Source organism: Symphalangus syndactylus, chromosome 13 (assembly GCF_028878055.3).
Source record: "Symphalangus syndactylus isolate Jambi chromosome 13, NHGRI_mSymSyn1-v2.1_pri, whole genome shotgun sequence".
Lineage (NCBI taxonomy): Eukaryota > Metazoa > Chordata > Mammalia > Primates > Hylobatidae > Symphalangus > Symphalangus syndactylus.
Genome location: NC_072435.2, coordinates 9011123 through 9034450, shown reverse-complemented (window position 1 = coordinate 9034450; position 23328 = coordinate 9011123).

The following is a 23328-nucleotide window of genomic DNA, read 5'->3' as shown; positions in this document are numbered from 1 at the left end:
GCCTCTCTACGTATTCTTGCATGGAATATGAGATGTTGAGGACTTTGGCATGTTGGTAGTTATGTCCACTGGTATTTATTTAGGCAGAGTATGGGGGGCTGCCAGGATTAAGAGAGGGCATAGGGTCAAGTGTGCATCCTGAGAAGCCATAAACAGAAAAGAAAGTGTAACCTAGTAAACCGTGTAGTTCCTGCAGGAATCTGGCAGGAATGGGACACAGTGGGCCCAGCATGGTCTACCAACCCCCTGCTGAATCCTTGAAATGCCTTCTGAAAACCTCCAGAAAGAAAGGATAGAGTACTACATGGAGGGTTGAAGGTTCTGGTTTCTCCTGGCTCTTGTTTCTGTTTACGATTTGTAGCTGTAGTACTTCCCTGGGACTGCCCTAACAAAACAGCGCACAGTGGGTGGCTTAATCAGAAGTGTACTGTCTCAGAGTTCTGGAGGGTAGAAGTCTAAAATCATGGTGTTGAAAAGGTGGCTCTTTCTGAGAGCCAAAAGGAAAAAGCTTTCCAGAGAAGTCTCTCTCCTAATGTCTTGCAGCTTTGGGTGTTTCTTGGTGTTTTAGTCTGTTCTCCTGCTGCTCATGAAGACATACCAGAGACTGGGTAATTTATACAGAAAAAGAGGTTTACTGAACTCACAGTTCCATGTGCTGGGAAGGCCTCATAGTCATGGCAGAAGACGAAAGTCTCATTTCACATGGCGGCAGGCAAGAGAGAATGAGAACCAAGCAAAGAGGAGACCCCTTATCAAACCAACAGATCTTGTGAGACTCATTCACCACCACAAGAACAGCATGGGGAAAAAAACACCGTGATTCAATGATCTCTCACCAGGTCCCTCCCACAACACATGGGAGTTATGGAAGCTACAACCATGATTCAATTACCTCCCCCAGATCCCTCCCACAACACATGGGAGTTACGGGAGCTAAGCCAGACCATATCGCTTGGCTTATCAATGGCATTATTCCTGTGTCTTCACATCGCCTTCTCTGTATGCCTATCTTTCCCTGTGTCCACATTTCTCCTTTTTGAAAGGACAGAGTCATATTGGATTGGACCCATCCTAATGACCTCATCCTGACTTGGTCATCTGCAAAGGCTGTATTGCCATACAAGGTCACATTCACAGCTACTGGAATTACCGCCTCATTATTTGCTGAAGGTACACAATTCAACCCATAATACTGTCAGTCTAGTAATTGTGCCCTTTTAGGTAATTTCTGTTTTCCACTCATAATTTAAAATGAAAGTATCTTGAAATTATAAAAGACAATAGTGCTAAGAGAAAATTTCCATCAACCTATGATTTTAAACTCTTCAAAGTGCTAACAGAAAATATCCATCAATCTATTATTTTAAACCTTTCTAAATTATTAAGAGTAAGATATATAAAATAAGATAATTTTCAGGACAGCCATGGTTGTTCATGCCTGTAATCTCAGCACTTTGGGAGGCTGGGGAGAGCAGACTGCTTGAGCTCAAGAGTTCAAGACCAGCCTGGACAAGATGGCGAAACTTCATTTCTACTAAAAATACAAACAATTATCCTGGGGTGGGCGTGGTGGCAAATGCCTGTAGTCCCAGTTACCCAGGAGGCTGAGGTGGGAGACCTGCTTGAGCCCAGAAAGTCAAGGCTGCAGTGAACCATGATTGCACCACAGCACTGCAGCCTGGGTGAAAGCCTGAGACCCTGCCACAGACACACACACACACATTCAAATAAGTGATTGAGTTTACATACCAAAGAGCACCAAAACATAAGCTTCAATGAGAAGAAAAGAGTGAGATCTAAGTGGCACTGAGTTATACAGAAACTTGAAAACACGTTGGTGTATCTAAATAATCAATAACCAAAGTAACAGCAATAATAACATTAAGGATAATGACTATTTAGCTTGGAACTTAAAAAACAAAACATAATTATATTTACAAGTTGCAATAACATAAAAACTGGAAGAGATGATCATATCTAAAATTTTCTATAGCCCTTAAATTGTTCAGGTAGAAGGAGATGATTGATTCAAGTTGTACTTTGTTAATGCAACCTTGTGCTTCATTAGTGCTAATGCACTTTATTCAACATTTAATAACTAAAGAGCAATGAAAAGCGACACAGATTAAATAGAAAAGGAAATATACAAACAACACACCCCCAAAAAATATGCAATCAAGTCAATGAAAAGCAGAAAACAAACGAAAAAAGTAAAGAAGTAAAAATACAGTGAAATTTTATTAAAGATGCAGAAATATATCCATATATGTCAAAATCATATTTAGTATGAATAGATTAAGTTCACTATTAAAAGACAGAGAGTACAAGCTATAATGACAAAGGATTTTTAAACGCTGAGGGATATAAAATGATATGCCAAAATTTAGATTGTATAGTAACATTAATATCTCATTAAATATGCTAGAGCAAAATCTGAAATATATTCAAAAACTTTGGGAGCCCGAGGTGGGTGGATCACGAGGTCAGGAGATCGAGACCATCCTGGCTAACATGGTGAAATACCATCTCTACTAAAAATACAAAAAATTAGCCAGGCATGGTGGCAGGCGCCTGTAGTCCCAGCTACTAGGGAGGCTGAGGCAGGAGAACAGGGTGAACCTGGGAGGCGGAGCTTGCAGTGAGCCGAAATCGTGCCCCTGCACTCCAGCCTGGGCGACAGAGCCAGACTCCGTCTCAAAAAAAAAAAAAAAAAAAAAACGCTTTCCAGTTGAAATATCTTTATAACATAATATTGAATTCCCATGGCTAAGGAAAAATAATTTTATAATTAATCAGGTCTAAATAAAATAAATTAAATACTGAAAGGGCAAAAAATTATCTTAAAGCTTTTACACTTCAATGCTCAGTTTTGCTGTGAACCTAAAACTGTTTTAAAATTAAAGTATGTTAAATAGAAATAATTATTTGGGGGACATTTAATGTTTCTTGATTAACCCTTGGACTTGTAGAGATTTTAGCTTAGAACAGGCATAAAAATTTTAACAATTGTTATTGTGAATAGAATAGAATATTGTTCTGAGAACAGTAAATATTTCTTGAGAATTTCGATGTGTCAGAGGCTGGAATATTTTCACATATTGTTTATCTCTTTTGTCTTATATACTATTTTGTCTTTAAAACAATCAGATGAGGAAAATGAGGCTCAGATAGCAACTAGCCTGACCCAAATCACACAGCTAGGAAGCAGAAGATGCAGGATTTAAACCCAGAACCTGTTTGACTATTCACTACACTCTACCACCTCCAAGGAACGTGGTGCGTATATGATACTTGAGGACATATCAACAGTCACGACTAAGGTTTAGTAAAACGGTGGAGAAATGAAGACAATGTTGAAAGAGAAAGAGTTCTAAGCCAACCACAATTAAAGTCTGAGTATGAAGAAGTCCTGCAAAATATTTAACAATTTTACAAATGAAGAAGATGAGGCTAAGAGAGAATTCATTGCTTGCCTTATCGGACCTCACAGAAGTTACTGGCCGAGAATCAAGGAAAGCCAACATAAACATCTACATGGCACTCGGACTTTTTGTCAGAGATACATGTGTCCAGTCAGATCCTCTTCAGATTTAAGTGAATAGCAGTGCTTTGAGTCTTCTAAATTATCACTGTTTAGATGCCTTATGTAATTTATACCAATAATTAGGTGCAGTACAGCTTTGTATAGTTTGACTACAGAAACTTGACATATTTCATGCGAAAATAAACTGCTGCCTCTTCCACAGTCATGGATGCTGATGCATGAAAAGATTTGAGGTAACTTACTCACTTCTGTTTGCTTCACAACAGTTTTTTATAATTTCAAGAGTAAGTGTGATAATGAATACTAAGCAGAAAAAAAAGCCATATACATTTGGCTCAGACTGAAAGTCAAATTCAAACATCATCAGAAATGCTTCTATAGAAGATGAATGGAATAAGTAATTGTTGGATCAGGAACCCCTAAAGACACTGAACTGTTTTCCGTTTTCAAGCACTGACATCATTCTGAAAGCAGAAGGCAGAGAGGGAGGCTCATGTTCCACATACTCATAAAGTTTATACATTTTAGGAGTTCAGAGAATTCATTTAATAAGAGAAATGGAAGCACTTTCTTTATGAAATCTGAAGTCCATGATGGCAAAATACTTTGCCCTGTATCACTTGGAAATGTGGAACGTGAGGACTTTAACTGGTATTACTACTCATCCAGCTAATAGTAACACGAAACACCTACTACAAATGGAAGACAAGTTTATGTAACTTGAAAAACGTCACTGATTTTTAATTTTGTATTTTATGCATATAATTTAGCATTTTCATCCTTATCCAAGGCTCCCATGGGTATTTTTTAGGAAATGGAATTTCTTGAAAAAACAGTCTGAAAAAATAAACTAAGCAACTTACATAAAATTAAATGGCATACTTCCTAAATACTGGATTAAAGGATATCAACATCTCTACAAAATTTATACTTTGGAAGAAATTAAGAATTAACTAAAACAATGTGTAGCTTTCAGGCTTAGAAGAAATAAAGGTTGTGTTTTACTGGTCATTATCTGAATTTCAGAATGCTGAGGCTCTTAAGAAGTTTATATAGACATTGAAGGGACACAAGAAAAACACAAAGCACCCAACTTATTTTGGACACTAGTAGACAAGGCATTTTAACGCATGTTATGTCCTAAATCTCCATTAACAACTCTAAAAATTATGTGCCAGAAGAGAATTTCCATGTGCTCCCGATAGGTTAGAGTGTGAAAAAAAACCTGTCCTCGGAACCATTTTTCCAATGTAATCACTTACTAGATAAACTTATATCCATTCTTGTGGGGTTCAACACTATCCACTTGGGCTGATCCTATTCTCTGCTTTCTATTCAAGACATTGTACAGCACTTCCCCTGCCTGTCTTGGATAAGATAATTAGTATACAATTAAATAAGCAAGTTTATTATTATCTCTCTCTGTATATGTGTGTATATTCCCTTCCTTTAAAAATATAAGGTTCACTCATCCCTTTATCCCTAGCCAGTTACTGTCCCACATATCTTTATCATGCCATCCTAGTATGATAGAGCATCTGTTAGTTATCACTGCCATAACTTTTTATAACATACCACCTCCAAATTTAATAGCTTAAAACAATCACTTATTATTTTTCAAATGTCTATAGATTAGTTAACTGGTTCTGCCTATCTGAGCTGGGAGCAGTGGATCTTACACATGCATCGGTTTTCAGCTGGTGGGTCAGGCAGACATTGGTTGACATAGTTTGCCCTCAGCTGAAAGTATTCACCTGTGTTCTAATCTCTCATTCTTTAGCACACTAACCCAGGTATGATCTCACGGTGGAGGGAGAGGAGCCAGTGAGGAAGCAAAAATGCACAAGCACTTACTCCCGCTCCATCCCACATGTGCTCTGCCCCATTCCAGTGATACTCAATAACAAGATGTGAGCTTGCCAAGAAAATGGCATAGTTTCCTAGCAAAACCTCACTTTAAAGAGATTACTGGTATAAATCACTGTGTCTATGTATTCTGTAAAGTTATTCACTTGGTTGGTAAAATTTTCATGGAACTTCCATGTGGCTTTACCACACAGTGCAGTTTTACTACTGTTGAGAGTTCAGATCAATTATTAACTCTTAAGGACGGATATCAGTTAATAAGCTGAATACCAAATACTGCATATTAAATATATATAACTACAGTAATTTTAAAATTTTCAGACAGCTTTTTACTTTTTTGTCTCACTTCCTTTAATCAATTTTTTAAATATTTTGCTTTATTTTAAAATTGTGAAGCATTTAGAAAATATTTTGTTTTTGGGGGGTGGAGCCAAGATGGCCGAATAAGAACAGCTCCGGTCTCCAGCTCCCAGCCCCAGCGACACAGAAGACGGGTGATTTCTGCATTTCTGCTTGAGGTACCGGTTTCATCTCACTAGGGAGTGCCAAACAGTGGGTGCAGGACAGTCGGTGAAACGCACTGTGCGCGAGCCGAAGCAGGGCGAGGCATTGCCTCACTCGGGAAGCACAAGGGGTCAAGGAGTTCCCTTTCCTAGTCAAAGAAAGGGGTAACAGACGGCACCTGGAATATCGGGTCAGTCCCATCCTAATACTGTGCTTTTCCAACGGGCCTGGAAAATGGCACACTAGGAGATTGTGTCCCGCACCTGGCTCGGAGGGTCCTATGCCCACGGAGTCTCACTGATTGCTAGCACAGCAGTCTGAGATCAAGCTGCAAGGCGGCAGCGACGCTGGGGGAGGGCCGCCCGCCATTGCCCAGGCTTGCTTAGGTAAACAAAGCAGCCAGGAAGCTCGAACTGGGTGGAGCCCACCACAGCTCAAGGAGGCCAGCCTGCCTCTGTAGGCTCCACCTCTGGGGGCAGGACACAGACAAACAAAAAGTCAGCAGGAACCTCCTCACACTTAAATGTCCCTGTCTGACTGACAGCTTTGAAGTGAGTAGTGGTTCTCCCAGCACACAGCTGGAGATCTGAGAACGGACAGACTGCCTTCTAAAGTGGGTCCCTCACCCCTGAGCAGCCTAACTGGGAGGCACCCCCCCAGTAGGGACAGAATGACACCTCACTCGGCCAGGTACTCCTCTGAGACAAAACTTCCAGAGGAACTATCAGACAGCTGAATTTGTGGTCTCACGAAAATCCCCTGTTCTGCAGCCACCACTGCTGACACCCAGCCAAACAGGGTCTGGAGTGGACCTCTAGCAAACTCCAACAGACCTGCAGCTGAGGGTCCCGTCTGGTAGAAGGAAAACTAACAAACAGAAAGGACATCCACACCAAAAACGCATCTGTACATCACCATCATCAAAGACAAAAAGTAGATAAAACCACAAAGATGGGGAAAAAACAGAGCAGAAAAACTGGAAACTCTAAAAAACAGAGCACCTCTCCTCCTCCAAAGGAACACAGTTCCTCACCAGCAACAGAACAAAGCTGGATGGAGGATGACTTTGACGAGTTGAGAGAAGAAGGCTTCAGACGATCAAACTACTCTGAGCTACGAGAGGAAATTCAAAACAATAGCAAAGAAGTTAAAAACTTTGAAAAAAAAATTAGAAGACTGGATAACTAGAATAACCAATGGAGAGAAGGGCTTAAAGGAGCTAATGGAGCTGAAAGCCAAGTATCGGGAACTACGCAAAGATTGCAGATATCTCAGTAGCAGATGCGATCAACTGGAAGAAAGGGTATCCCTGATGGAAGATGAAATGAATGAAATGAAGAGAGAAGGGAAGTTTAGAGAAAAAAGAATAAAAAGAAATGAACAAAGCCTCCAAGAAATTTGGGACTATGTGAAAAGACCAAACCTACGTCTGATTGGTGTACCTGAAAATGATGGGGAGAATGGAACCAAGTTGGAAAACACTCTGCAAGATATTATCCAGGAGAACTTCCCCAATCTAGCAAGGCAGGCCAACATTCAGATTCAGGAAATACAGAGAATGCCACAAAGATACTCCTTGAGAAGAGCAACTCCAAGACACATAATTGTCAGATTCACCAAAGTTGAAATGAAGGAAAAAATGTTAAGGGCAGCCAGTGAGAAAGGTCGGGTTACCCACAAAGGGAAGCCCATCAGACTAACAGCTGATCTCTCGGCAGAAACTCTACAAGCCAGAACAGAGTGGGGGCCAATATTCAACATTCTTAAAGAAAAGAATTTTCAGCCCAGAATTTCCTATCCAGCCAAACTAAGCTTCATAAGTGAAGGAGAAATAAAATACTTTACAGACAAGCAAACGCTGAGTGATTTTGTCACCACCAGGCCTGCCCTAAAAGAGCTCCTGAAGGAAGTACTAAATATGGAAAGGAACAACCGGTACCAGCCCCTGCAAAAACACGCCAAATTGTAAAGACCATCGAGGCTAGGAAGAAACTGCAGCAACTAACGAGCAAAGTAACCAACTAACATCATAATGACAGGATCAGATTCACACATAACAATATTCACGTTAAATGTAAATGGGCTAAATGCTCCAGTTAAAAGACATAGACCAGCAAACTGGATAAGGAGTCAGGACCCATCAGTGTGCTGTATTCAGGAAACCCATCTCACGTGCAGAGACACAAATAGACTCAAAATAAAGGGATGGAGGAAGATCTATCAAGTAAATGGAAAACAAAAAAAGGCAGGGGTTGCAATCCTAGTCTCTGATAAAATAGACTTTAAACCAACAAAGATCAAAAGAGACAAAGAAGGCCATTACATAATGGTAAAGGGATCAATTCAAAAAGAAGAGCTAACTATCCTAAATATATATGCAGCCAACACAGGAGCACCCAGATTCATAAAGCAAGTCCTGAGTGACCTACAAAGGGACTTAAACTCCCACACAATAATAATGGGAGATTTTAACACCCCACTGTCAACATTAGACAGATCAATGAGACAGAAAGTTAACAAGGATATCCAGGAATTGAACTCAGCTCTACATAAAGTGGACCTAATAGACATCTACAGAATTCTCCACCCCAAATCAACAGAATATACATTTTTTTCAGCACCACACCACACCTATTCCAAAATTGACCACATCGTTGGAAGTAAAGCTCTCCTCAGCAAATGTAAAAGAACAGTAATTATAACAAACTCTCTCTCAGACCACAGTGCAATCAAACTAGAACTCAGGATTAAGAAATTCACTCAAGACCGCTCAAGTACATGGAAACTGAACAACCTGCTCCTGAATGTCTACTGGGTACATAATGAAATGAAGGCAGAAATAAAGATGTTCTTTGAAACCAACGAGAACAAAGACACAACATACCAGAATCTCTGGGACACGTTCAAAGCAGTGTGTAGAGGGAAATTTATAGCACTAAATGCCCACAAGAGAAAGCAGGAAAGATCCAAAACTGACACCCTAACATCACAATTAAAAGAACTAGAAAAGCAAGAGCAAACACATTCAAAAGCTAGCAGAAGGCTAGAAATAACTAAAATCAGAGCAGAACTGAAGGAAATAGAGACACAAAAAACCCTTCAAAAAATTAATGAATCCAGGAGCTGGTTATTTGAAAAGATCAACAAAATTGATAGACCGCTAGCAAGACGAATAAAGAAGAAAAGAGAGAAGAATCAAATAGATGCAATAAAAAATGAAAAAGGGGATATCACCACTGATCCCACAGAAATACAATCTACCATCAGAGAATACTACAAACACCTCTATGCAAATAAACTAGAAAATCTAGAAGAAATGGATAAATTCCTCGACAAATACACCCTCCCAAGACTAAATCAGGAAGAAGTTGAATCTCTGAATAGACCAATAACAGGTTCTGAAATTGTGGCAATAATCAATAGCTTACCAACCAAAAAGAGTCCAGGTCCTGATGGATTCACAGCCGAATTCTACAAGAGGTACAAGGAGGAACTGGTACCATTCCTTCTGAAACTATTCCAATCGATAGAAAAAGAGGGAATCCTCCCTAACACATTTTATGAAGCGAGCATCGTCCTGATACCAAAGCCTGGCAGAGACATAACCACAAAAGAGAATTTCAGACCAATATCCTTGATGAACATTGCTGCAAAAATCCTCAATAAAATACTGGCAAACCGAATCCAGCAGCACATCAAAAAGCTTATCCACCATAATCAAGTGGGCTTCATCCCTGGGATGCAAGGCTGGTTCAACATACACAAATCAATAAATGTAATCCAGCATATAAACAGAACCAAAGACAAAAACCACATGTTTGTCTCAATAGATGCAGAAAAGGCCTTTGACAAAATTCAACAACCCTTCATGCTAAAAACTCTCAATAAATTAGGTATTGATGGGACGTATCTCAAAATAATAAGAGCTATCTACGACAAACCCACAGCCAATATCATACTGAATGGTCAAAAACTGGAAGCATTCCCTCTGAAAACTGGCACAAGACAGGGATGCCCTTTCTCACTGCTCCTATTCAACATAGTGTTGGAAGTTCTGGCCAGAGCAATCAGGCAGGAGAAGGAAATAAAGGGTATTCAGTTAGGAAAAGAGGAAGTCAAATTGTCCCTGTTTGCAGATGACATGATTGTATATCTAGAAAACCCCATTGTCTCAGCCCAAAATCTCCTTAAGCTGATTAGCAACTTCAGCAAAGTCTCAGGATACAAAATCAATGTACAAAAATCACAAGCATTCTTGTACACCAATCACAGACAGACAGAGAGCCAAATCATGAGTGAACTCCCATTCACAATTGCTTCAAAGAGAATGAAATACCTAGGAATCCAACTTACAAGGGACATGAAGGACCTCTTCAAGAACTACAAACCACTGCTCAATGAAATAAAAGAGGATACAAACAAATGGAAGAGCCTTCCATGCTCATGGATTGGAAGAATCAATATCGTGAAAATGGCCATACTGCCCAAGGTAATTTATAGATTCAATGCCATCCCCATCAAGCTACCAATGACTTTCTTCACAGAATTGGAAAAAACTACTTTAAAGTTCATATGGAACCAAAAAAGAGCCCGCATCGCCAAGTCAATCCTAAGCCAAAAGAACAAAGCTGGAGGCATCACGCTACCTGACTTCAAACTATACTACAAGGCTACAGTAACCAAAACAGCATGGTACTGGTACCACAACAGAGACATAGATCAATGGAACAGAACAGAGCCCTCAGAAATGATGCCACATATCTACAACTATCTGATCTTTGACAAACCTGACAAAAACAAGAAATGGGGAAAGGATTCCCTATTTAATAAATGGTGCTGGGAAAACTGGCTAGCCATATGTAGAAAGCTGAACCTGGATCCCTTCCTTATCCCTTATACAAAAATTAATTCAAGATGGATTAAAGACTTAAATGTTAGACCTAAAACCATTAAAATCCTACAAGAAAACCTAGGCAATACCATTCAGGACATAGGCGTGGGCAAAGACTTCATGTCTAAAACTCCAAAAGCAATGGCAACAAAAGCCAAAATTGACAAATGGGATCCAATTAAAGAGCTTCTGCACAGCAAAAGAAACTACCATCAGAGTGAACAGGCAACCTACAGAATGGGAGAAAATTTTTGCAACCTACTCATCTGACAAAGGGCTAATATCCAGAATCTACAATGAACTCAAACAAATTTACAAGAAAAAAACAAACAACCCCATCAAAAAGTGGGCGAAGGACATGAACAGACACTTCTCAAAAGAAGACATTCATGCAGCCAAAAAACACATGAAGAAATGCTCATCATCACTGGCCATCAGAGAAATGCAAATCCAAACCACAGTGAGATACCATCTCACACCAGTTAGAATGGCCATCATTAAAAAATCAGGAAACAACATGTGCTGGAGAGGATGTGGAGAAATAGGAACACTTTTACACTGTTGGTGGGACTGTAAACTAGTTCAACCATTGTGGAAGTCAGTGTGGCGATTCCTCAGGGATCTAGAACTAGAAATACCATTTGACCCAGCCATCCCATTACTGGGTATATACCCAAAGGACTATAAATCATGCTGCTATAAAGACACATGCACACGTATGTTTATTGCGGCACTATTCACAATAGCAAAGACTTGGAACCAACCCAAATGTCCAACAACAATAGACTGGATTAAGAAAATGTGGCACATATACACCGTGGAATTCTATGCAGCCATAAAAAAGGATGAGTTCATGTCCTTTGTAGGGACATGGATGAAATTGGAAAACATCATTCTCAGTAAACTATCACAAGGACAAAAAACCAAACACCGCATGTTCTCACTCATAGGTGGGAATTGAACAATGAGAACTCATGGACCCAGGAAGGGGAACATCACACTCCGGGGACTGTTGTGGGGTGGGGGAAGGGGGGAGGGACAGCATTAGGAGATATACCTAATGCTAAATGACAAGTTAATGGGTTCAGGAAATCAACATGGCACATGGATACATATGTAACAAACATGCACATTGTGCACATGTACCCTAAAACCTAAAGTATAATAAAAAAAAAAAGAAAATATATTATTTTTGTAAAACATAGGTAAAATTTTGTTGAACACCATCAATTGCATATTAAATTAAAAATGAAAGATCTTGAAGTTTGAAATACTAGCTAAGATAAAATATTAGTAAAATAATAACTAAACCTTATTGAATAATTTTGGCATTCTAAGTACTTTTTTAAAATTATTGACTACTCTACAAAACCCTGCAAAAAGAGAGCCCATTATTATATTCACTAGACTTATGAAAAAACAGAAAAACAAAGAAGTGAAATGTTTAACAAAAGCCAACCAGTTTTTAAGTGGAAGCACCATGATTCCAATTCAAGTTACTGTGAACTATAATTCTCTACACCATATTTACGATGGTAAAATTTAATATCTACAGAAAACTACTATTGCTGATTTTTTCAGATATAGCTTTACAAACTGTTTTGATGTGTAATACATCACTATTTTGAAAAATTGGGACATATTTGAACTAACGTTGTATTACTTCTTGCTCATTTAACTTCCTTTACATTATAACATCTTTCCATAGAGCTGGTTTCAGGATAGTGTCTCTAAATTGACAAGTTCAATGAGAAAATGTTAAAGCTATAATAATTTACTCATTGTTTTCAAAATTGTTCATGTGGTATACAAGAATGTCTCATTGTTACCCAAAATACCACAAGTTGTAAATAGTGAAAATAATCAATAGCAGAAAGTAATGTATAGTGCAATTTATCTTTGTCACTCTACGTTTTCTGGATCTTTGAGTACAAAGTATATGCTGATGTGTATGTATCAATATGGCAGTTCACGCTTTTCAAATTTCCTTATCATGAACATTGATCCATCCTAGTTAACTTGCAACTAGCATACCCCTACTCATTTATTTAGCTAAATTCATATCCTTATATTTTAAGTAAACTCAAATAATGGCTCTAACTAGTATAAAATATGGCATGTAGAAAGAGTTGCTTGTGGCAGAAAAGCCTTTTTAAGCATTTTCAAAAAGGAAGAGTTTTCAACTTTATGGATTCAAAACTAAAATTGTTCTCCATTGAATCAACTGAAAACCAAATATGGAGACGCAACTTTTTTATGTCTACAATTAGCTATTTGACTTTAAGTTAGATATTTCCGACAAGTAGTAGTAGGTTGAGATAATCCATTGTACCAAGCACAGACCATGAATTTTTTTTCAACTTTACTTTTCAGCTATGTGTTTGGTGTATGTTTGGACCTTTCTTGTGATCTGTGCTCTAGTCGTATCAGAACCTATCAAGTGTCTATTACGTTGCCAGGCACATTTGTGAGACAGAGTAAGGCCAGGCGAGAATTCCTTTCGTTAAGTGTTTGATCTGTTAATTAGCATGTTTTCCTGAATTGGTTGCTTTTAATCATATTGTAGAACTCTATGCACAAAAGTATTATTTTGCAATTCTTTGATACTATATGAAAGAGTGATCCAACACAACACATTATAAAGAACGGAGGGATAATTGAGAATACCTAAGCTACATAATGGGAAGCAAACACTAAGCCATTTCCTTGATAGGTAACGTAACTTTAGAGGCAACCAGATAAAAATAAAACACACCATATAGATAATGAGTCTTTAATTATTCCATTCTATGGTATTGAGTAACCCTTTCCACAGACGTGTGGCAAAGAAACATGGTTTGTGCCATACATAAGTGGATTTCCCTCCCTTTTATTTCCTCCGAGTCTTCTTTTTGTTTCTAATTCCTCTTCCGTATATTACATCCTCCTTGTCTTACAATGCTCTGTGTCACAATGGAACTTCCTTAGATTTGGGTTTTTAATATGAATTATTGAAAATGACCATTCTTTCTTTGTGACAACGAAAAATTGATTTTTAAACTTTTATTAACATGTAATACATTTGGAGAATGTATTATACGTTAATACCCATGTAGCCAATAGTCAAATCAGATAAGAAATATTGCTAATGGCTCTGAAGTTCGTCTCTTCCACTCCAAGAGTCACAAAAAATTTCCCTCCTTTCTACTTTGTATAAGTGGAATTAAACAGTATGTATCTTCTGTGTCTAGATTTCTTCACTCAACACTGTATTTTGGAGAGTCATTTAACTACAGCCCACGGTTGTAGTTCAATCTTATTGCTTAATAGTATTACACTGCATGAATGTGCAATAATTAATTTATCTCTTCTACATTTTCTGGGCATTTGAGTGATCTCCAGTGTGTGCCTATTTTGAATACTGCTAACACAAACATTTCAGTACGGTTTTTTAAACACATGTACACATTTTTATTGAGTTTCTGGGTCATGGTATATGCATAGTCACATGTAAATTTTTGGCAGAGTTTCTTTTCTTTTTTTTTTTTTTTCTGAGACGGAGTCTCGCTCTGTCGCCCAGGCTGGAGTGCAGTGGCGCGATCTCGGCTCACTGCAAGCTCCGCCTTCCGGGTTCACGCCATTCTCCTGCCTCAGCCTCTCCGAGTAGCTGGGACTACAGGCGCCGCCACCACGCCCGGCTAATTTTTTGTATTTTTAGTAGAGACGGGGTTTCACCATGGTCTGGATATCCTGACCTCGTGATCCGCCCTCCTCGGCCTCCCAAAGTGCTGGGATTACAAGCGTGAGCCACCGCGCCCAGCGGCAGAGTTTCTTTTTAATTAAGTTTTATAACTTGTGCTTCTGCTGTTCCCATTTGCATTTATATTGACACTATTCTCTCCTCTCCAATGAAAGCTCATAGGCACAAGCCAAAGACCTCTATTACCTGGCAATGGGACTTCTGCTTCATGTACACTGAGAGTTGCTATTCAATGATTTTCAGAATTTCATGGCAGTGACTGGAGTTCTATGGCCCCAAATCCTTGGGATTTGATGGGAATAGAACAGTCTCCAAATTAGGCTCAACCAATAAAAAGCCCCCTGGTCCTGTAGAAATCAGATTAATACTACTTCCTGTCTTCCATTAGTGAGTATCTCTCCCAATTATAGCCAGATGGGATTTTGCTCTTTAGTGATTTTATGCTAACAAATTACAGATCACAGATTCACACATAATCTTTGATTTAATTCTCACACACTATTTCTATATGGTCATGTTATCATCTCCTGTTCACTGAGAAGTAATCAGAGCAGGTAATTTTCTTAAGGCTTGTATCAACAACATTGTTGATTGAATGTCGTAATTGTTGATATCAAGGATCAAATTACTTGAAAAAATAAACATTGGTAACTAGTGATAGCCAAATAATGGGAAAAAAAGAGTTTATATCTAAAGTATATTTAATATATATGAATAAAGTATATATAAAGAGTATATATAAAGTATATATATATAAAGAGTACATATAAATAAAGAGTAGATGAAATTGATCTAAACAGAGGCTACCAAAATATATTAGTACATATAAATAAAGGGTAGACGAAATTGCTCTTCAAATATTCAAATATATTAGTCATTTATAAAAATTATTCATTTTTAAATAAATAATTTGATAAAGAATTTGGCCTTGCAAAATTACAGATAAAGAGGCCAACAAACTATTAAATTGGTACAAATATGTTTAAATTTGTATCTGTGGAAGACCTTATTTGCCCAATTAGCCAATATTCATGTATTGTACCCAATTACAAAATAAACCAATATATGACAGTGATAATTGTCTAGATATCTGCCAACTATTTTATATCTAGCCAATTCTAATCCCAAAGTATGTATCTTCTTCCAAATTTTAAGCATACATTATGAATCTCAAAAATAATTCCATTTTTTTCAGCCATTGTGAAAAAGATTATTATACTTGTTAACAAGTTCGTTTTACTTGTTATTATTTATATTTTGAGGACAGGTTAAAAATATATTATAGCCCGACAAAAATAAAATAAAGCTCATCAATTTATCAAAAATACTATCTGTATAAACACACATCTCTATGTTTTACATGGCATCAACAAACTACTTTCCTACTGCCATCGAATAAACATAATGTGACTTAAGTCTAAAAAGTTGTGAAAGTAAACGTATCTACATATTTTAGCCTCTCAAAACTGCCTCTTATTGTGCAATATGGAAATTTACAACACACTAAACTTTTCAATAAATCTCTTGCAAAATTAAACTCAAATAATTGAAAACATTATAAATGTTTACCTAACATTAGAGAATAACTGCTAACAGTAAAATTTGAAACATTGTTTAGCCAAATTTACATTTGACGCAGTACATAGAATTACAAGACAAGCCATAATTCATAAAATTAAATTGTCTGTTAATGCCAACAATACTTTGACAAATTTTCGATAAATTTTACTTAATTAATGGATTTTAACCCCCGAAACATTCCCATGATAGCTACTTTGAAGTATAGCTACTCTCAACTGTTCAAATGCACCTATCTTTCAAAATACAGGGTGCATAATATTTCCTCCTATTATGCTGATAATTGCAACAGCAAACATAATTTCTTTTGTAACTGAGTGCCTCTGAACAAAAATTTAATACTTATCTATCTGTTTCTATGCACTGCTATGCATTTTCTGCCTACTATATTTTACATTTACCAAATGCCTGAATCTATTCTTTCTTGCGTTTAAATATATTCATACATTGCTTCTTTCACCCTCTACATTTTGTATTCACCAAATGCACTATATTTAGCAATCATAATGACCTCACAATGGTCAATCCCAATGTCCCTTCAGTTTCAGCAAACTGTAAGCTGTTCGCAGTATTTGGTCCTCACCATTACCTATTGCTGTTTTCCTTCACTTTCTTCTGTAAAATAATTACCCCTTCCTTCCATATTATTCTCATGTTATATAACCACATTACCATGGTTTTTCTCCTCCCTCATCCCTACCTTAACTACTCAGGAGCCCTATCCCACCATCTTTACTGGCTTCTTTTTTACGATTTTTTTCTAACCCTGGGTAATTAATTTTAATCTTCTGCCTTCAAATTTTCTCTTTTCTTCTACCTCTGAAATCTCAACTATTATTTTATTTGATGAGTCGGAAGCCACTCCATCTAAAACTTTATATCACCAATTCCCTCTGCTACTTAGCTCCTTTCATTTCCATGGCCTGCTGTCATTTCAGTAATCCAAAATCAAATTAACATTCTTTCTATAAAATTAGTTTCCTTTTCTTACTCTCCTGTTTTTTTCAAAATTTCTATTATTCCGGACAAAATTTTCACTGTTGCTTTCATGTAACAGCGTCTATCTATACTTTTTTTGTTGTTTTAATTTTTATATTTGGTGCGAGGTCTCACATCTCTCCCTCTTGCTCCTTCCATCACTATTCCTTGCCTTTTTAGTTTCTGGGCTTTTAGGCCTTCTGTAGGGCAATTCCTCTTTCCTGTCGCTCATAACACACACTATTGCCAGGTTAGGCTTCCTAAAAGCCTAATTCTATCTTTATACTCCGACACCAGATTCATTAATTGAATCATCAAATTCCTGGATAGTCTGGCCAAAATCAGCTGTACTAGACTCAACTAGAGATGGCAAACAAAACCATATCTGCCATCACGAATGGCCACAACTCTGCACATTGCCACCTGGACAACCTTTTACATTTTCATACTTTGCATGGATCATGTTTCAGCATTTGAATACCCTTGCTCTCAACCTTATTATTTGCTATCAACCTTACTTTACAATTAGTCTTCCATAAAGCCCAAATTACTTCCTCTAAGAAACGTCCCTGAACTTGCCTCCGTGCAACACTATTTATCACGAAGCACAAACTTACCTTCCTCTGACCCCTCACTCTTATTGAAGTGGACATCCACTTGGTTCTTTCACATGTAGCCTTATGTTGTTGTTGTTCATATACAGGACACCAAATATTAGCTAACCTACATGTTAGTATTTTTTAAAAAGAATACATCGTTGTGTTGTAAATATCTTTGGATTCGAGTATTTTTATGATTATAAACCTTACATAATTTTTATACTTTTATTTTAAAAAATTTATTGAATATTTTATTTATTGAGTAATTACAACACCAAGCACCTTCCCAACCCCTATAAAAAATTTGTCCATTTAGCCCTGATTAACGATAGGCATTACCTTATCACTATTTTAGAGATGGAAAAACTGAGGTTCTGAGAGGCTAAATTACTTGAGTTCACCACAAAGTGACAGCATCAAGGTTCATGTGAGTTAGTCCGTCTCTAGAGAGTGCTCTGTTCAACACTATGCTGCAAATCAATAATGATACTAATAATATTTATGATTATGTAATTACCAATGAATCTGCCAGTGTGAGATAATCAGCCTTATGCATTGTTTTGCTGAATTAACTTTTCATTTTTTCTGTGCATGTTTTATTTTGACAAAGTTGACAATTCCATGTATAATTTATTTCTTGATTTATGATTTCATGGTTTTATGTCTATATATTATGGCATCATGTGGCCATAAAATAAATGGTGCTGATTTGTGGGAATTTAAGTCTATCCACACACACACAATTATTTGTCAGTGCTTGATGAACTCTCTGTATCAGAGAGTGATCCACAATCAAACTTCACATTCTATAAAATGAGGTTCCTTTTCTTACTCTCCTGCTTTTACAAAATTTCTATTATTCCAGACAACATTTTGACTGTTACTTTTCCTTTATGTTCATATTCAGGTAACAGAGTCTATCTATACTTTTCGTTGTTGTAGTTTTAAGTTTTATCTTTGGTGCAAGGTCTCACATCTCTCCCTCTTGCTCTTTCCATCACTTAGTCCCTTTTGCCTTTTCTGTTCCTGGTTCTTTAGTTCTTGGCTTAGATTTCTATTCCCTTAAGATGATTGTTTAACCGTATTATTGTGTCAATGGTCATATTTTTTAAACTCTTGATAAATTCTGCCAAACCAAGCCTAGAAAATTTGTACTAAAGCACTCTTCCAATAATGAAGATAAACCACTGTGAAGGAATCTTACAATATTTGTTCATTTGATAATTAAATTTTTGTCATTTTTATAATTTCTAGTGTTACAGAATAGATTTGTAGTTATTCATCTTATAATCCTTCTAATATGATCTACCTACCTGGCTATGCTTTGCCTACGTAAATGACATTCTGATAATAGTTTTATTTATTTCTTGTTAACTAACCACTAATTAGTAATTGATTGCCTCGTCCTTTGACTCTATGTCTTCTTAATTCAGAAAAATGTTGTTATTTAGAATAGCTTAAATTCAAGTGAAGTACCTTCTAGTTAGAAGATTGAAAATAGATTATTTCGCAGATTATGGTTTAGATACAAAATTGTACCCTATCATTTGTTATCTTTCCATCTGCCACTAAACTTTAATAGACAGAGTGAACAAGGGATGGTCCTGCAGGAGCCACACTTAACGGGCTGCCACAGCTAGTGCCAGACGGCCTTCGAGGGACTTCGGTTATTTGTCCACAGCAGTGGTTTTCAAACTCCACTGTGCAATGGAGTCACCCAGGGGACGTGCTGCAAAAGAGACTGCTGAGATTTCCTGAGTTTCTGATTCAACAGATCTGGGGGTCCAAGAATTGACGTCTCAATGTAACACCGATGTTGTTGGATCAAAGACCACTCTTTGAGAATCAATGATCTACATGATTTGAATCCAAGAAAATTATGCCCTGAATTTCTCCAAAATCCAAGTCTCTGTCCAGGCAATCCCTAACATAATCAAATTTGGTTTCATTTATTTAGAAGTTGCTTATATAAGAGTAATAAGTCAAGCTGGTAGCACAAACATAATTTTTCTCTCAAGAGGCCATCCGTTTTCCAGAATGTGTCTTTGGTCTTTACTATTTGTTCAACATGATGCCCAGTGTCCCTGCCTCAACACTCCCTTCTTGCTTCCTTCATTGAAACAAAGTCCTCGTCAATGGCCAAAAAGTACTTTCCAGAACTTCACACTCACCTTAGAATACTTTAACTTTGCAACCCCATAACAATCAAGTATACTATTGTGTGCTATTTCACACATTTTGATTTTATTGATCATTTCTATGCATATTTCTTAACTCTCTTAAAAATGCTTGTGTCTTAATAATATTGCTTCTAAATTATGTTGCTCAAAATAGTCTTTTGATAAGCACTTTTTCAATAATCATTTACTGGACCCCCAGGAGAAGGGAAAGAAAGAACAAATAACTGACTGAACAACGTTTTCCATTTCCATGATGATGGCAAATTATCTAAAATTGGGTCTGAAATCTCACTTTTATAAACACAGAAGAGAATAATTTATTTGATTTACTTTGCAATAAGCTTCGATTTCACAACATAAGCAATAAAAATAACAAATACTTATTTCAGGATGCTATATTTTATTATGTACTTTGGACAGGTGGGACTCTGATTATATAATGTTTTCCAATTAATGGAAGAGGCTGAAGAATATATTTCTGAATTTGTAGCAACCCTTTTTGTGAATAAGCTTCTGTAAAACTTAAGAATCTCTAAAATGTTACAAGAAAAATTTGATATATATTGGTGTATACATGCTGTATTGCCCTCTGATTTAGCCACATAGACTGAAGTTTTCCAAACTTGAAAAATTATTTTTTCAAAGTTATAGAATTTATTAGAATTTGTACTTCAAAAAACAGCTAATTTTTAAATGAATTTTTAATAATCTAGATGCTTAAAAAATTCTATGCCACCACAAAATTTCAAGGTTATGCAGCTTTCTCACAGAGTTTGGCAAAGTAGGATAAATTGAATTTTTCTGTCTTTATAGATGAAGAAAATGAGAAATCAGAGGTTACTTACTTGACCAAAGTTTTGCCACAAGGAAGAGAACTAGAATTTAGACCTAATTTTTAAGCTATTATTCTGCTTTAATCTTATTTTTTTCCAAGTTTTTGATGCCTTCATGACTCAAATATTACTGAAAAGAAACATGTCCAGGTTTTATGATGTTGTTCAGAGATCTCTGAGAGAGATGATACCTCATTATTATATTTTGATATATAACACGATGATTTTCTTTTCTTTCATGGTACAAAGAACATGATTTAACCATAAAATTCTAACAAGTGTTTTACTTTTAAAGCCTGAAATCTAAAAATGTATATTGTTCTTAGTTATTTAGTGGTCATAATCACACCTAATTGTTTATGTCCTAAACATTAGAAATATAGGGATACACAACTTTGATGAAGAATAAAAGTAAAATTTTTTTTATTCTAAGAAGATCTTTTAAATATTCTCCATTAAAAGTTTTGAATTTATTGTCAAAATTTCTCAAAGAACAAATAGGAGGATTAAAAATGTTTTGGCCAAAGATATTTAATTAGCAAGAAATAAGAGTTCAAAAATAAATTATTTATTGAGGTTAATTTCATATTGATGAGAATAGTTTCAAAAAGCATATTTCCTGAAAACATGCAACTAGATATAAGACAGGCTTTTGGTCTTTAAATGCTACAAGAATAATAAAAAGTAAAAATGGCCTTCAGTTTCATATATAATTGGATATGTTTTCCTCTAGAATTGGCATTTCAGCTGAAGAGAATGTGTGCTTCAAACTTGGAAATAAATAATGCATTTACTTATTTGATTAAAGATTGAACAGTGAATTTAATAAAGACATTATGGTCTTGTAATATAATATAAACTCAATCTTCTACTTACAAACAACTTTAAGACAGAATTTAGGAGGAATGTCCTTTGGAAAATTGTCTTTCCTTCCCCCACAGATGATTCAAATAAACAATATATACTGTTTGGAACATTTAATTTTATCTGGAACTAACCCTCTGTTGGCATGTCTTCTTCATCACTGAAAATGTAAGAAAGCACAGCCTCATCATGAAAATGCTGGGTATCCACGTCACACAACTTAAAAATCATAATGAGTTGCAGGTTTCATTGTCAAGAGTTACCCTGTGCTTCAAAAATGTGCTTGCTCCTTATGAAGCAATATAAACCTTGTTTTTAATCTTGCAAACTGTATATTCTATTGGATATGTCTATTAAAGACCGAATTATGAGTGAACAATAAATGTCTTTTCTGAGAAACGTGCATTTTCTGTTGCACTTAGACTTGAAGGTGGTGTACAAGGTACTTGGCCAAACTTGGGGCAAAGAATGGTTCCTGTGAAGAAGCAACAGTGAGAGTCTGGTTATCTACATATAAAAGAATAAAACTGGACCCTTATCTTAGACTGTACACAAAACCAACTCAAGGTGGATTAAAGGCCTACCTGTAAGACCTGCAAGTATAAAATTAACAGAAGAAAACACAGAGAAAACAACTCCTTGATATGGGCCTTGACAATGGTTTTTTGGCTATCACACCAAAAGCTCAGGCAACAAAAGCAAAAATAAACAAGTGAGACTGCATCAAAATGCAGTGCATAAAAAGCTTCTGCACAGCAAACACTCAACAAAATGAAAAGACAGCCTGCAGAATGGGAGAGAATATTTACAAACCATATGTCAGATAGGGGTTGACATGTGAAATAAAAATCTCACACAACTCAATGTCAAAAAACAATCCGACTGATAAATAGCCAAAGTATCTGAATAGACGTTATTTAAAAGACATACGAAGGGCAACAAGTGTATGAAAAGGTGCTCAACATCATTAATCAGAAAAATGTTTATCAAAACAAATATATCACTTCACAACTGTTAGGATGGTTATTATATAAAAAAGAGAGAAGTGTGATGAGGGTGTGGAAAAAGGAAACCCATGTTCACTGCTGGTGGGAACGTAAACTGATACATCCATTTTGGGAAACGGTATGAGGGTTCCTCAAAAATTTAAAATAGTTACTGTATGACTCCACAATCCCCCTGCTGGGTATACACCCAAAGGAATTGAAATCAGTGTATGAAAGATATATCTGTATTCTCATGTTTATTGCAGTATATTTCACAATAGTCAAGCTATGAATACAATTGGATAAACAAATTATGATATATAGTTATATATCATATTATAATCTTATAAACTCTGTAATAATAATATAAATATTATGTATATAGTATTCAATCTTAAAAAAAGATTAAAATTGCCATTTTTGATGATATGGATGAACCTGGATGGCATTATGCTAAGTAAAATAAAACCAGACATGGAAAGAAAAATGCTTCATGATCTCACTTCTATGTGCTATCTAAAAACAAGCCAAGTATACAGAAACAGTAGAATGGTGGTCATCAGGGATAAGGACTAAGAGGAAACGAAAAAAAGCAGATCAAAGGGTACAAACTGGCAGTCATGTAGGATGAGTAAGTTGTATCTAACCTATAGTATGATACCAATAGTTAATAATATTGTATTCTGTACTGAAAATTTTCTAAAAGTATATTTTTTAGGTGCTCTTGCCAATCACATAAAAATAAAGCTATGAAAGGTGATGGATA